We start from the raw sequence: 16,747 nt of genomic DNA, 5'->3' as shown, positions 1-16,747 counted from the left end.
CTTGCACTAGCACAAAATTAGCTGCCTACATGCATTGCCCTATTTAATGCTCACAGTGACCCTAAAAGATAGGCATTATTATAGTTGGTACAGCTTAGTGCTTAAAAGTGAGGACTCTGGAACCAGACAGCCTCGATTCAAATCCTAACTCCATCACGTTACCTGAAAAACCCTGGGTAAACTAGTCAATCTCCCTCTGCAGTAGTTTGCAAGCTACTTATCTGTAAACTAAGGATTAGAATTCTATTTACCTCAAATCATCATTGTAAAACTTATATGTATTAATAAACACATGCAAAAGTAGTAACTAATGGTATAGTACTGAATTGACGATGTATATGATTATTTCATCTTCACAATCACTCATTTTATAGATGAGGAAACTATATGCTAACTTGCCCAAGGTCTCCCTGGGGGAAATTAACAGAGTCAGATGTGAACCTGGGGTTGCTTGGCTCTAAAGCCCCAAATCCTTCTAAAATGCAACACAGTCAACAACAACAAAATCATGCCCAAATGGTTTCACTGGGGAATTCAACCAAACACTTAAAGAATAAATAACACCAATTCAGTACAGACTCTAACGGAAAACAGAAGAGGAGGGAATCCTTCCTAACTCATTTTATAAGGTCAGCATTACTCAGATGACCCTATGGGGCAGTCCTACTCTGTTCTATAGGTCGCCATGGTCGGAAGGGACTCAGTGGCAACGGGTTTGGTGTTGGTTTATTTCTGGGATACCAAAACCAAACAAGACATTACAAGAACAACAAAGAACTACAGACTAATGTCCCTCAGAATCGGAGAAACCAAAATTTTCGATAAAATATTAGCAAATCAAATCCAACAATATATAAAAAGGATAATACATAATGGCGAGGTGGGGTTTATGCCAGAAATGCAAGGCTAATGAAATATTAAAAAAATCAATCAATATAGTTCATTAGATCAACAGATTAAAGGAAAAAAACTCTACACAATCTCAAAAAATGTACAAAAGACATCTGTCAAAATTCAAAATCCATCCTTTCAGCAAATGAAAAATAGATGGGAACTTTCTTGACCTGATAAAAGGCATCTACAAAAAAACTTTCAGCTGCTATCCTACTGTACGGTGAAAGACTGAATGTTTTCTCCCAAAGATTAAAAACAAGTCTGCTTTCACCATTTCTAGTCAACATTATAATGGAAGTTCAAATAAGTACGATAAGGCAAGCAAAAGCAAGAAAAGGCATCCAGATTGGAAAGAGAGAAAAGAAATAATCCATCAACAGATGACATGATTGTCTATGTAGAAAATTCCAAGCAATCTACAAAAAAGCTCCTAAAACTAATAAGCGAATTTGGCAAAGTTGCAGATACAAGATCAATATACAAATTAATTATATTTCTAAATACTAGCAAGGAACAATTGGAACTTGCAAATTTAAAAAAAGGACCACTTACAATAGCACACAAGAAAAGAAATACGTATAAATTCAACAACATACATGCATGTTATATATGCTGAGAACTACAAAACGCTAAGGGAAGAATTCAAAGAGGACTTAAATAAATGGAAAGATAGAGCATGTTCACAGATTAGAAAGCTCAATATTGTGAAGATGGAAAGTCTCCCCAAATTGATCTCCAGATCCAATGTAATCCCAATAAAAATCCTAGCAAGATTTTCTTCAGATTTCAACAAGATGACTCTAAAGTTTATACAGAAATACAAAGAAATTACAATACCCAAAACAATTTTGAAAATTAAGAACAAAGTTGGAAGAATCACACTATCCAGTTTCAAGATTTACTATAAAGTAAACAACATAGTGTGGTATTGGAGAAAGGACATGTTGATTAATGGAACAAAATAGGAAATCCAGAAATAGACCTACCTATATGGACAATATATAGACAATTGACTTTTAACAAAGATGGAAAGGAGAAAGGATAGTCTTTTCAACAAACAGAGTGGAAACACTTGGAAATCCATATGAACCTCAACCCATATTTTGTACCTTCTGTAAAAATTAAGGCAAAGTGGATCACAGACATACATGTAGAAGTTAAAATTAAAAACTTCTAGAAGAACAGAGAATATAATTTTTGCTACCTTGGTTAGACAGAGATTTCTCAGACATGAAATCAAAACCACATCACTGTTGTACAGAAAAAAATAGTAAATTAGACTTCAGTAAAATTTAAAACTTTTAAGATTTTATTAAGAGAATGAAAGGACAAACCAGACTGGGAGAAATGTCTGCAAATCACGTACTTGACAAAGAACTTGCATCCAAAACTCAATAAAAAGAAAACAAATAACCCAATGGAAAAAAAGTGCATAAAGATTTAAACAGGCGCTTCACTAAAGAGAGCGTTGTTGTTAGGTACTGTGGAGTCGATTTTGACTCAGCGATTCTACGTGACAGAATAGAACTTTCCCGTAGAATTTTCTTGGCTGTAATCTTTATAGGAGAAGATCTGCAGGTCTTTCTCCCGAACAGCCGCTGGGTGGGTTCGACTGTCAACTTTCCAGTTAGCAGTCAGGCATTTGAAAAGATGTTCAACATCATCAGTCACTAGGGAAATAAAAATTAAAGCCATATAAAGATTTCGCTACATACCCATTAGAATGGCTAATTTTAAAAAAACAGGAAGAAACAAACAAAAACTGATAATGCTGGTGAGGATGAAGAGCAACTGGAACTCTGATACATTGCTGGTCAGAAAACACTGGAAAGCACTTGGGCTTCTCTGTTTTTTTTCATAAAATATTAAACCCATTGCCATCGAGTCGCTTCTGACTTGTGGAGACTCTATAAGACAGATGGAGCCCTGGTAGAGCAGTGGTTAAAAGCTTGGCTGCTAACCAAAAGGTCGGCAGTTCAAATCCATCAGCTGCTCCTTGGAAACCCTATGGGGTAGTTCTACTCTGTCCTATACGGTCACTATGAGTCAGAATCGACTGGACAGCAATGGGTAATAAAATATTAACATAATATTATTATCTTAAATATTAATATAATACAATTATATTAAATACAATTAGGAGAGAGGCAGCATGATCTACTGGAAAGAAAACTATATGGGGTCTACTTTAGATCTCTAGTACAACATACCAGAAATTCCAGCTTAAAAATATCTGATATTTAAACTCAATCAAAATGACAGGAACTTTGCATTGTTAGCACCTAAGATTTTAAAGTATGAACTATGGTTGGAAAGACTGCAGCTGAGGTGTTTCTTTATCATTCACTGCAAATAAATGTCACAGAAGAGTCAATATTCACGGTGACACCAAAGAAAAATTGTTTTGTTTCATACTTGTCATTTAAAATGCTCTATATGATACTTTCGTGAGCTCAAGGCCATTTCTAACCTTGAAAAAAAAAAAAAGATATAATCCTTGAAGAAATCAAGTTTTGCTTACTTGCTTCTGGCTTCTTATGTCTTTACCAATCTATTTCCCATAGCTGCAAATTCATAGATTATGTTTGCTTCTCTAATGACATTCTTTCCCTAGGTAACGTCTTGTGACCAATGGCTTTAAATACCATCTATACACCAGTGACTTCAAAATGTATGTTCTGTAGCCTCTTACGCTCCCTGAACACCAGATTCATATATTCTTCTGGACAGCCAACAGCTTCACGTGAATGTCCATTTGTTGTGTGCCACAGAGTCGATTCTGACTCTTATTGACCCTATAGTATGAACGTCCACTAGACATCTCAAAATCAACACAGCACAAAGGAAACTCTTAATCCCACCCCTACGACTCCTCCCTGGTTCCTTGTCTCTGTAAGCAGCACCACTATTTACACAAATACTCAGGACAAAAGCTTAGGTACTTTCCTTAGTTCCTGTACTAGTTATTAATTTATGGGTCTAAGCTTCAAATCCATTGCCCTGCTTTGGGACAAATGTCCCTGATGACATCTCTCCTTTGCCAGCTGGGATGGTGTTGAGCCTTGTCAGTAAAGGGTGCTCTGCTTCCTGGTTCTGACGTGCTTCCCTTGCTCTGACAGTATTCTTGAGGTGTGCAGGACACCCAGTGATGCTCATCTCACCTGTGGGCAGCTTCCCAGATGGTTCTGTTGGCACTCCATCCTGCTTTCTAGCAAGTCTTGGAGGCCTATAACATCATACCTGATCTGAGTTCTCGGACTGGTCTTTCTTGACCATAAAAACCCAAAAACCCAACCCACTGCCATCGAGTCAATCTTAAATTTGCCCCCATTTTCAACATTCTCCCTTTCCATTTATTTAATTCTTTACATCTTCCATTATCTGAAATTACTTTACTTATTTATTTACTACTTGTTTATGTGTTTAGAGTCTGTCATTCCTAACCAGTACGCAAGAACCATGAGAGCAAGGACTTTGTTTTATTTATTACTGCAGATCAATAGGAAAAATTATATATATATAATTATATATTATAATTATAATTTTATATATATATATAATATATATATATATATATATATGTCTGTGTAGGAGCCCTGGTGGCTCAGTGGTTAAGAGCTTGGCTGTCAACCAAAAGGTCAGCAGTTCAAATCCACCAGCTGCTCCTTGGAAATCCTATGGGGCAGTTCTACTCTGTCCTATAGGGTCGCCATGAGTCAGAATTGACTCAATGGCAACAGGTTTTTTTTTTTTTGGTGTATATATAGATATAGATATATATCTATACACACACACACACACACACATACACACACAACTCTCAATACAGTAGTACTACTGACGATATTAGGGGGCTAAGTTATATGACAATGTTCCACTGCTATTTATAAGGTTTTCACTGGCTAATTCTTTTCAGAAGTAGACCTCCGGGTCCTTGTTACATACTTTGGACATCTTATCAGGAAGGGCTAGTCCCTGGAGAAGGACATCGTGCTTGGTAAAGTAGAGCGTCAGCGAAAAAGAGAAAGACCCTCAATGAGATGGACTGACACAGCGGCTGCAACAATGGGCTCAAGCATAACGATGACTGTGAGGATGGCGCAGGACCAGGCAGTGTTTCGTTCTATGGCGCATAGGGTTGCTATGAGTGGGAACCGATTCGACGGCACCTAACAACAACAAGTTATATGAAGTGTCGTTACGAACTATTCACAAGCTAGATGGCTTGGTATAATCTTTCCTTATCTCTACTATGTACTGGAGAAAATTCATTGCAATTTAAGCAACTATTACATAGAAGAAATAGTATAGTACTTCAGTAATTTTAAGGGTTCACTATATTTTAGCGCCCATAAGCCTTGTCCAACTTATAACCTAAAATAATACTCTGACTGTTCGTCTAATTCTACATAAAAAATTATTTTATGCTTATAAAAGTGCCAATGAATTTGCAAAAACTAAGGAGTGGTACTCACAATGGTTCTATTCACTCCAGTTAATTTAGATAATGACAGAAACTCGGACAGATGTCTGTAAAAACACAGATGGTTGGGAAGTATTTTTAAAGAGAGCAAAAACTAATATTGCCTGGCCATTTGGAAGATTCTGATAGTGGCAGGAATGTTTCTGTTACTCCTTCCTCATTTGCGATCCTACACGAAGCAGAGGAAAATGTTTTATTTCAGAAACTGTGATCATAAAAGCATCCATGTGCTATAAAAAGAATTCAAAGATAATGACAGAAAACATTTTATGTATAGCATAATATGCAAAAACGAAACAAAACGGGGTAAAAATCTCTCTCCTTCGAGAGAACAAATGATACAGAAAGTGTTAAAGGCTGTAGCATGTTTATGCTACAGCCTGCAGCTGTCAACATTCAGATGGAAAAGCTGTGGGTCTCTAGTTGAGTCCCTAGATTCTGGCTCTGTCATTTAACATCTGTGTAGCATTGGACACATCACTCAGTGACTCTGTTTTTCTTCTCTCAAAAATGGCTTATAGACAGCTAACAGACACATGAGGAAATGCTCAAGATCACTAGCCATTAGAGAAATGCAAATCAAAACTACAGTGAGATACCATCTCACCCCAACATTACTGGCACAAATCAAAAAAACAGAAAATAACAAATGTTGGATATGCCGTAGGGAGCTTGGAACTCTTAAGCACTGCTAGTGGGAATGTAAAATGGTATGACCATGTGAAAAACAATATGGCGCTTCCTTAAAAAGTTAGCGATAGAAATACCATACGATCCAGAAATCCCACTCCTAGGAATATATGCTAGAGAAATAAGAGCTGTCACACAAATAGATATATGCACACCTATGTTCATTGTAGCATTATTCACAATAGCAAAAAGACGGAAACAACCTAAGTGCCCATGAACAGATGAATGGATAAACAAACTATGGTACATACACACAGTGGAATACTACGCCACGATAAAGAACAAAGATGAATCTGGGAAACATCACACAACATGGATGAATCTGGAGGGCATTATGCTGAGTGAAATGAGTCAATCACAAAAGGACAAATACTGTATGAGACCACTCTTATAAAAACTCATGAAAAAGCTTACACACAGAAAGAAACAATCTTTGATGGTTACTAAGGAGGGGAGCTATGAGTCGGAGTTGACTCAATGGCAATGGGTTTGTTTGTTTGCTTGTTTTGGTAGGAAGGGTGGAAGTAGGGAGGGAAAAATACTAACTACACGATAGGTAAGTAGTAACTTTAGTGAAGGGTAAGACAGTACACAATACTGGGGAAGTCAGCACAACTTGATCAAGGCAAGGTCATTGAAGCTTCATAGATACATATAAACTCCCTGAGGGACCAAATTACTGGGCTGAGGCCTGGGGATCATGGTCCTGGGGAACATCTAGCTCAACTGGCATAACATAGTTTATAAAAAAATGTTCTACATCCTACTTTGGTGCGTAGCGTCTGGGGTCTTAAAAGCTTGTGAGCGGCCATCTGGGATACTCCACTGGTCCCACCCCGTCTAGAGCAAGGGAGAATGAAGAAAACCAAAGATACAAGGGAAAGATGAGTCCAAAGGACTAATGGGACACAACTACACAGCCTCCACCAGACTGAGTCCAGCACAACTAGATGGTGCCCAGCTACCACCACTGACTGTTCTGACAGGGATCACAGTAAAGAGTCCCAGACAGAGCTGGAATAAAATGTAGAACAAAATTCTAACTCACAAAAAAAGACCAGACTTATTGGCCTGACAGAGACTGGAGAAACCCTGAGAGTATAGCTCCCGGACACCCATTTAGCTCAGTAATGAAGTCACTCGTGAGGTTCACCCTTCAGCCAAAGATTAGGCAGGTCCATAAAACAAATCAAGACTAAACGGCACACCAGACCAGGGACAAGGACAAGCAGGCAGGAGGGGACAGGAAAGCTGGTAACGGGGAACCAAAGGTGGAGAAGGGGAGAGTGTTGACATGTCGTGGGGTTGACAACCAATGTCACAAAACAATATGTCTATTAATTGTTAAACGAGAAACTAATTTGTTCTGTAAACTTTCGTCTAAATACAGTAAAAAAAAATTTAAAAAGGGGGAAAAAAAGACCTACAAAACTTAGTATTTTCAAGGGGTTGCTCTGAAGACAACATGATGGGAGATGAGGAAGTACTTTGGAATACCACAGAAATGTAGGTATTCTCTCCTCTGCACAGGGCACTCGGCTACTTACAAGTTCTCACTCTTCATCTGTGTGTCAGTGACTCCTAACTTTACAGCCTGGCCTGAACGCCCCAGTCTTTGTCTGGGGCTTCACCCCAAGCCCTGTGAAACACCTGCCACTTCACACCCTAGACTGGGCTCAGCCATCTTGGATAGCCAGTACAGCAGATGGCATCTCAGTTTCCCAGTTTTCAAGGCTTGAAATCTTTGCCTCTTTTCTCTTGCTCCTATACTCACTCCCTCACCAGCCCATCTAGCATTTCTCCACACTGTCCTGTATCGGAACCTTTCTGTAGATTTCTGTAACCATATTTTAAATGGGTCAGGAGCCCAGGCCTTCCCTCTTCTTGCAACAACCTGGGTGCACCTCATTAAAAAGCTTTTCTTCTAATCCCTTCTACAGTGATTTAACAGTGGAACAATCCACCACCCACTATCTTCATCACAGCAAGCCCCCACAGAAGTACTCAACAGTCTCCTGATTGCTATTCTGTTTCTGTTCCCAGATGCCCCGTCTGGTCTTCCAGATTTTCCATTTACTCATTGATTCACTCATTTGTCCAGCAAATACAGAGTAAGCACCTACTGTGTTCCAGGCACTAGGCTGGGTACTAAAGATAAGACAGTAACCAGGTCAGAAACCATTTATATTGACATAGACCTTAGGGAACAGTGGTGGAGATACACATTTAACAATCACACAAATAAATATAAACTTATAGTTGTGATAAGATCAATAAAGAACAGGTAGATACATGGTGTTATGAGATGGTAATGCAGAGAGATGGTCAGGAAAGGTTTCTGTGCAAAGTGGTGATGGAGTGAAGACCTGAAGAGGATAGGAATTAACTAGGTATGAGGAGAAAGTGAAGAAGAGACCTTCAAGAAGAGGGAACTGCATGTGCAAAGGTCCTGTGGTTAAGGAAATATAGCCCATTTGAGGAACTAACGAAAGCCCAGGATGGCTGGAGGACAGAGGGTAGAGTATGGACAAACTATGCAGGATTCTGTACGCCATGTTCAGATGACTAACCTCTCATTATTGCTCATCTTAAAATTTCCACTCCAACAAAGCTACTGTACTCATTCTCACACATTACTTGACTATGAGCATACTGATGACCTCAAACATGCCTTTTTCTTTACCAGAAATGGCCTCTCTTTAGCAATACTGTAAAGGGACCTGGTTAAAGATTAAGCTGTAGGGGCAGACATAGTTCATTCTTGGCACTGCCAATCTATTAGTTGAGTGATCTGAACAACCTTCCTAACCTCTGTAAGTGCGTTTCATGATCGATAAAGATGGGAATAAGATCACGTGCCTCAGAGTATTTGATGAAATAACCCATATATAACTTACGTTGTCAGTTGCTGCAGAGTCAATTCTGACTCACGGTGACCGGCGTGCAGAGCAGAACTGCTTCATAGGGTTTTCAGGGTTGTAACCTTTCTGAAGTAGATTTCCAGGCCGATCTCCTGAGGTGCCTCTGGGTGGGTTTGAACCATCAACCCTTCGGCTAGTAGTGGAGCGCTTAATTAACCATTTGCGTCACCTGGGGACTCCTTATAGCCCACAGAAAATCCTAACATATGTTAGCTTCTGGGCTGTTGCTCCTTTCCTTTAGAGTACAACTAAAAAAACTTTTTATCATCCTAAGGGTATCTTCCCTGAACAAAATTAGAACAATGAATCACTTTGACAATTTTAGGAAATAATCAGTTGAAACTCCCGTAATGCTAGGCAATGATAGAAGGGTCTACTTGAGTACAACCACGTAACAGGCCAGAAGGAAGATCTCCACTTTGGAATCCCACCTCATCTCCACCTCTGCTCTTTCCTGCTGCCTCAGTAAATGCAGTGGCCAACCTCCAACTTCACAGCAACGGGAACATCAGTAACATCCTCCTCAGTGCAGGACTCCACGGGAGGTGGGAAGGAGTTTCCCGGAAAGATGCTCAGAGAATATTCCTTCAACAAACCCTTGTCCCAGTGGCACTTCCTTCTCTGAAAGTCACTCAGATTTCTAATCCCTGCCCCCAAGACTTCTTCCCGACTTTCCTCCAAATGAAGTTTAGCTGTTATCAATGGTAGCATCTCTCACTGAGCAAATGAAATGCTACCATTACCAGTACCCGCTGCCTTTGAGTCAGTTGCAACTCATGGTGACCCCATGTGTGTCAGAGTAGAATTTTGCTTCATAGGGTTTTCGATGGCTGAGTTGTTGGAAGTAGATCACCAGGTCTTTCTTCCAAGGCACCTCTGGATGGACTTGAACCTCCAACCTTTAGGTTAGCAGCCTAGCGCATTAACCATGGGCACTACCCAGGGTCTCCAGGCAAATGCTAATCAAGTTTAATTCATCATTTAGAATAGAATTTCCTAAACTAGGGGAAGACAGGCAGGACTTTAATGCTGCTGCACCAGGGAGCCCTTCCACCATGCTACTATCCACTGTTCCAAAGCTCCCGTCCCCTGTGCAAATCCTACCCTGGGTAAAATAGGAAGTAGGCCTCTCTCTCTGGATTATAAGTTCTCTTTCTCTCATGAATGCACACACACACACACATACACAAGCTCCCGAGGAGCGGTTGGTGGGTTCGAACCATCTACCTTTTGGTAGCAGCTAGGCACTTAACCACTGTGCCACCAAGAATCCTCAACAACAACAATAAAAAGACACTCTCATCTACTCACCATGCTGCTTCAGACAATACACTTTGGAAAACCCACAGGATGACTAACAGGTCCAGAACGCATCAGAGTCTACCCGCTACGTTTAAAAGTTTTCTGAGAATAAATCATCTCAATAAGCTCATATGAAAACACATACTAAAATGAACTCTATTTTATTGCCCTTAGTCTTTGGCGTTTTAATTTGACCTTATTAACTCGATATTGTTACTGTTGTGGTTAGGTGCCGTCAAGTCGTTTCCAACTCGTGGGGTCAGGCGTAGACTTCTCCCCGGCCCTCAGTCTCTGCTCAAAGGCACTCAACTTTCTCACTCCATGGGCCGGGAAGCCCACTGCGCTGTCTCCCGTGGGTCTCCTCTTCTTTGGTGGTGGTGGGCTCTCCTCTCTGCTTTGGAATTGGCTCTCTTTTAAGGCAAAAGTGACCAATCTTCTTGGTAGGCTACTATTATCCTATCACACAATTACCTGGGTAGGAGTTACAAGACCATGGCTAAAAAGGCCACACACAAAAATAATTAATCCACCACAGCTGTGTTCTCTTTTTCCTTCCTCTGAGATGTGGAAGCAGGTATGCAGAAGCTTCAGTCAGCCTGGGTCTCTGAAGACAGCCCCCTTACTGAACTACAACGGGCATGAAACATGAGCGAGAAATAAACCTTATTTTAAGCCAGGGGCTGGCAAACTTCTCTGTAAAGGGCCAGATAGTAAACATACAGGACTTTGCGGACCAGATGTGTCTTTGTCACATATTCCTCCCCTTCTTTCTTTTTTTATACGGCCCTTTTAAAACATCAAAAGCCATATTTAGCTTACAAGGCATGCAAAAACAGGCCACGGGTTGGATTTGGCCTATGGGTCATAGTTTGCCAACTGCCGTCTCAAGCTGCTAAGACTTTCAGGTAGATGTTACCACAGCATAACAAGGCCCATCCTGATTAACAGCATTTTGTGGAGACACACCCTCTAGCTTTTATCACACTGTAATATAATTACAAGCTCCAGGAGGAAAGAGACTATGTCTGTTGTACCAGTTTACTGCAGGGCGTGGGAGCTCAGTAAAAACTTGCTGAATGAATAGCTAAAGTCTTCCCCTCACTGAGATGTAAGCTCAGAGGACAGAGACCGCGGCTTTTCATCTTACATCCATTCCACCCCCAGGCCAGCACAATGCCTGGCATATGATGAGCGCACAAGCCTTCCATAAACATTCCGTTGAATCAATTATGTCCTGGTTGTTATTATTATCAGCTGTGGCCAAATATTACTTGAGAAACATCTAGAAACACTGCACAACCTTTTTGTTTCCAGGATGAACATGTGACATCAGAGTTCTGTATGCATCACTGAATTGTCACCATGTGCAAGACAAAGACAGTGATTACATACCCTGGAATGAAAGCCCAGGCAGGCGGGAAGGGGTACCCAATCTTATATGAAAACTCTGCGAGCCTTTGTCTCTGAAAGATAACGTATACCTCCTAAATCATGCAATAAAGTCCATATCTGGAATCTATTATCTATCATCAAATGAGTTTTGTTTCTATCTTTTTCTTTCTTTTCTATTCAGGAGCAGGGGAGGTGAGGGAGCATGAAGGGTTGACGCTAAAATGGTAGTGTCTGAAAAATCCTTGTTGTTGTTAGTTGGCGCTGAGTCGATTCCAACTCATGGCGACCCCATGTGTGCAAAGGAGAACTGCTCCATAGGGTTTTCAAGGCTGTGGCCTTTTGGAAGCAGATCGCCAGGCCTGTCTTCTGAGGAGCCTCTGGGTGGGTTTGAACTACCAACCTTTTGGCTAGCAGTTGAGCACTTAACAATTTGTGCCACTTTTGAGAAGGCTGAGAGTTGTGAAATGGTAGGATCAAGGGGTGACTTCATTTTCACCAGAGCCCCTCCTGCAGAGTCGCTGTGTGAGGTGACTGCACAGTGGCCCTGCCTTGGTAGGTAGCAGCATTTAGGGAACACTTGCTTCGCCCAACATACCACTGAGTCAGGGTCTGTACCCTTGTGTAATCTCAACAGCCGAAAATAAATGCAGGGGTAAGCCCTGGACATGTGTCACAGCACAAGTCATTAAAGGATATAGTCTTTCAAAGTGAAATGTATTCAGACTTAAAAATAGATAGCATTTGTAAAACCATAGATACCTAAATATGTTCATATTTTCAATTCTGCTGCCTCATGAAGCAAACTCTAGCCAGCATGCTCACTATAAGTTGTTGCAAACCAACCTCAGTCGAAAACATTTAATTCACCTCCACTGAGGAAAATAAGGAGAAGCAGGAAATTTTAGTTTTTCTTTTTTTTGCTTACATTTTCAATCTATTTTGTCCCATGTAACTTAAACATCGATGGCTAACTCAGTACTTCTTATCTGGGAGTGCATAAACCCTCTAGCACCAGAAAGAAGGAAAGTAACCTATGATGAGGCTGCCCCCTTGTGGTGATGTGATTTCACACACACCGCAGCCTACTTTGGCAGGCTCTGTGAACTGCAGGTATTTTTCAAACTCCAAAAACATGAGAATCTCAGCCTCTTAGTTAGCAGCCTAGCACATTAACCATTTGTACCATCTAGAAACCCCGAAATCATTTTATACTCACCGAAAATAATGGTAGCAGATCAATGTCCTATCCATGCAATTGCTTTAGTTGAGAAAAACTGGAATTAGATTATGCTCCGAGCCTTACGACTGCTTCTTATTTGAAACTAGGAAAATACTGCCTCACTTAAAACTAAAAAGTATTGAAAACTGGAATTTTTTTTCAACTTAATGACACTTAGATATTGAGGTCTCTTCGCCAATGTAAGTTTAAAAAATATTAATAAGAATAAAGTTGGGCAAGATTACGATGAGGGGCAAGGCAGAGAAAAACGAAGTTTGCTGATTTTTGTAAAACAAGGTAACATTTTCTACAGAGTCCTTTATAATTTGAGTGCAAGCAGAAATAGGTATTTTTACTAACTGTAGATAGCCCACACAAAAGTGAACATTTTGTTAAGTTTAATGTGTAGACTTAATAATGTACTAGCCTACTCATTCTAGGTTGAAAGTTGGATTGACCATTATGTGTTCTTCTCTCTTACCTCTTAAAAACTTGTTAGAGTGAAGCAGAAGGAATTTTGTGTGAACAGTTACTAATCCACAGGGACACTGAGAATGGGAGAGGACACAACACAGGGTGAACAATTCTAATGAATTTTTGGAAGACGGAAAATAAATGGAAGATGGTAACAGACTCAGCAGAGCATAAGTCCCAACCTATTCAACTGAGATCTGGAAGGCCAAAAAGGAATCCCGTCACTTTGCAGAGCCCTGGATACTGCAAGGAGGGTTGAAGCAAAAAGCTCTAAACATGGAGTTGAGATTAGGCGCCCAGGTTGCCTCCTACACCCACACATAGCACAGTCAATAAACTGAGGGCCCTCTGCCACCAACAGAAAAAGAGAGATTTATTTTCCAAAGAAACTCAGCTAGCAAGGCACCAAGCAGAGTAGCACTGGGACAAGACATGAGGCTTAACTCTGAGGAATTCAGCCAAAAACCTAAAAACTGAACATAGTTCCCTGAACCCCCATCTGTCACACCGCCTCCAGAATGAGAACGACAGACGTAGACTCCCTCAGGCAAGAAAAACCTTAGATACGGATTTTGGGAGTCTCCGAAGGAAAAGATCCATTATTTTGTAATAAAGTCCACTGAATAACAGCCTTACTTGAACACACAGAGCTTCCAATAGTCTACTTAGTGTTTTCCTCCTAGGTATTGAAGGCCAGTCCAGGATCAACAGACATTTGAGAAAGCTTCCAACAGGAAAGACAGATCAAACTAAACAGAAAAAAAAAGAAGAAGAAGAACCACCCAGAAGATACAGAAACAAAGCAGGATGTAGACGAAAAAAAAGTCTATTTTAAACTGAGAGAGATAAGATAAATATTCATCGACTAAAAACAAGATTCCATGAACAGGGAACAAAGTACAAGAAAAGGTTTTTCAAAATTAAAACTATGATAACTAAAATTAAACATTCAACAGGACTGGGAAATAAAGTTGAAATAACTCAGAAAGTACAACAAAATTGGAAAGGAGAAAAGTGATGTTAAAAATTAGATTAATTTAGTAGGTACAACGTCTGACTAATAGGAATTCTACAAAGAGTAAGCACATGAAGCAGAGGGGAGAAAAGGGGAAAGAAATAACGCAGTGAAGTTTCTGAGAACTGACACTAAGTCTCCAGATAAAAGAGCACACATAGTCTCCAGATGTTGAAAGATGAAAGACCCACTTGATGCAGAGGATAAAGGGAACATCCTAAAAAGTTTCCAGAGAGAGAAAACAGCTTATGTATAAAGCAATGGGAATCAGAATAGCATTGGATTTCCTGACAGCAAAGCTGGACATATAAAGACTAAAGGCATGCCTTCAAACTTTGGCAGAATAATACATTTCATCTGAGAATAATATACCCAGCCAAACTACCCATCAGATATGAGGATACCATAAAAATATTTTGTGACGTGCAAGCATCCAAAAAATCTAACTCCCAAAGCACTCTTTCTTAGGAAAGTAGTGGAAGGTACACTTCAGTAAAATAGGGGAGTTTAAAAAGAAACAGGAAGACATTCGACATAAGAAACAAAGCCTTCAATTAGAAGAGGAGCTAACAAAATTCCGGGACAATGGTCAGGCAGCAAGTCAAATCCAGTTTAGAAGGCAGCAAGCAGCCACAGGAGTGGAGTGTCCAGGAAAGCAAAACTGGGAGTAGTTGTTACGTTTGACCATATGGGAAGAATGTTCAGAGGAATTTTATAGTTCTGGAAGATTTGGAAATAAATAGTAATAGGTACACAAAAAACTAAGAAAAACAAAACAAAGGGCAATTATTAACTCCAAGAAAAATAAAAACGTCTATGAGAAAGAAAAGGTAATCAACATTGAACAATATTTACATAGTGGTAATAAGGTAAACATTAAATGTCAAGTTAACCCAAACTTGTGCTATAACTGTATTAGAAGGACTGTAGGTGAAGAAGAGAAGGAAATAGGAAAACAAAATCTTCTGCTGTCACAATGGAAAATCAGTAAGGTCTAAACGTGATAAACCAATGGTAATAGGAGCACATTATTTAGAAGTATGGAGGTAAATACCAGAGGAAAAAGCTGAAAAAAATAAAAGTGTTTTAGGGGAACAGAACTGGGGGCTGTAAAAGGGTGGGGTGGGAAACTTGCTTTTCTTTATAAATCTTTTGGCACTATTTTATTTTGTAAACTACTCTGATGTGTGACACTGATTAAAGAAAATAAATACAAAAGTTAATTAAAATATAGTTTAAAAGAAGATAATTCTGGCTACTGCAATAAAAGATTAAGTGCAAAACATGAGCTGGAATCGACTTGACAGCAATGGGGGGGGGGGTATTTAAATATAACCAAAAGAGATGATTATTGCTAATCTTAATAAGAAAATAAAATGCTGGGCTGGTTATTACTCAGAAAATACAGCCTGAGCAGCTAAGAAAGATTATTCAGGCCTTAAACAGATTTGTCTGCATTTGTATGTATATACCATTTGTTATGAAATTCAAACACTTTTAAAAATCCTGTGCTAATTTTTTTTACAGCAACATGTGGAAGAGGATTGGCATGGCAGCACTTATGCGGTGCCTCGTGGTGGGGAGGGTGCAGCTGGCAAACAAATGCAGAAGAAGCGCGTTATTTGTGTAAAAATACAGAAAATAAATAGTAAACATTCTTAAGGAATCATAAGTATAGTTCAAAAGAGAGAGAGTAAAAAGGCTATGGTAAACAAAATAATAATTTCAAATGATAAAGCAAATGTGTGTTCAAAATGAAGATTCACAATTATTTGGTCTCATTTTTTATTTTATAATGCACTGGCTTAGAAATACTTCCAAGTAACTTCAACTGAAGATTATCTATAGACTTTCTGTTTTGTTTGTTTTAACTAAGATAGAATGTTCTATGTATATAAACCTGAACAGTAAAACTGATCAGTGTTACTGAAGGGTATAGGGTGAGTGTGTACATTGGGAATTGCCTTCATGGGGAATTAGACTCTTCTGAAAGTAAAAGACTCGACATTAGATGTCATTGGTTGTCTTTCATATCAATAACATTTAGCACAGTGCTCTCCAAAGCTGGGAGTCTAAGGTAATCTACTGGGGAACAGGAAAAATGTTAAAACCTCTATTTTGACTTTTTGACACATCTTTTGTATTTTATTTCTATATATTTTGTTATGTAATATAAAATACTTACACAGCAGTATATGTATAGAATTTATAAATAAACATACATGTATTGGCAGTGTATTTTCAAAAACCTTTTTTACTGATAGAAAGCCATGATCAAAAGGGAGATCATTAATTTAGGAATGTGTTTCCCCACTTGTAGTAACCCACGTGTTCATGAGTGAAGGGCAGGAGAAAGA

The 16,747-nt window shown here is 39.4% G+C and overlaps 1 protein-coding gene across 1 annotated transcript in view; it reads right to left on the bottom strand.

Moving 5' to 3' along the window:
* NEK10 (NIMA related kinase 10) overlaps positions 1-16,747 on the bottom strand; it is a 214,370-nt gene that overhangs the window by 137,262 nt on the left and 60,361 nt on the right.

Source organism: Trichechus manatus, unplaced genomic scaffold (genome assembly GCF_000243295.1).
Source record: "Trichechus manatus latirostris isolate Lorelei unplaced genomic scaffold, TriManLat1.0 scaffold00049, whole genome shotgun sequence".
Taxonomy (NCBI): Eukaryota; Metazoa; Chordata; class Mammalia; order Sirenia; family Trichechidae; genus Trichechus; species Trichechus manatus.
The sequence above is the reverse complement of the archived record's forward strand: the minus strand, read 5'-3'. Positions and strand labels throughout refer to the sequence as shown.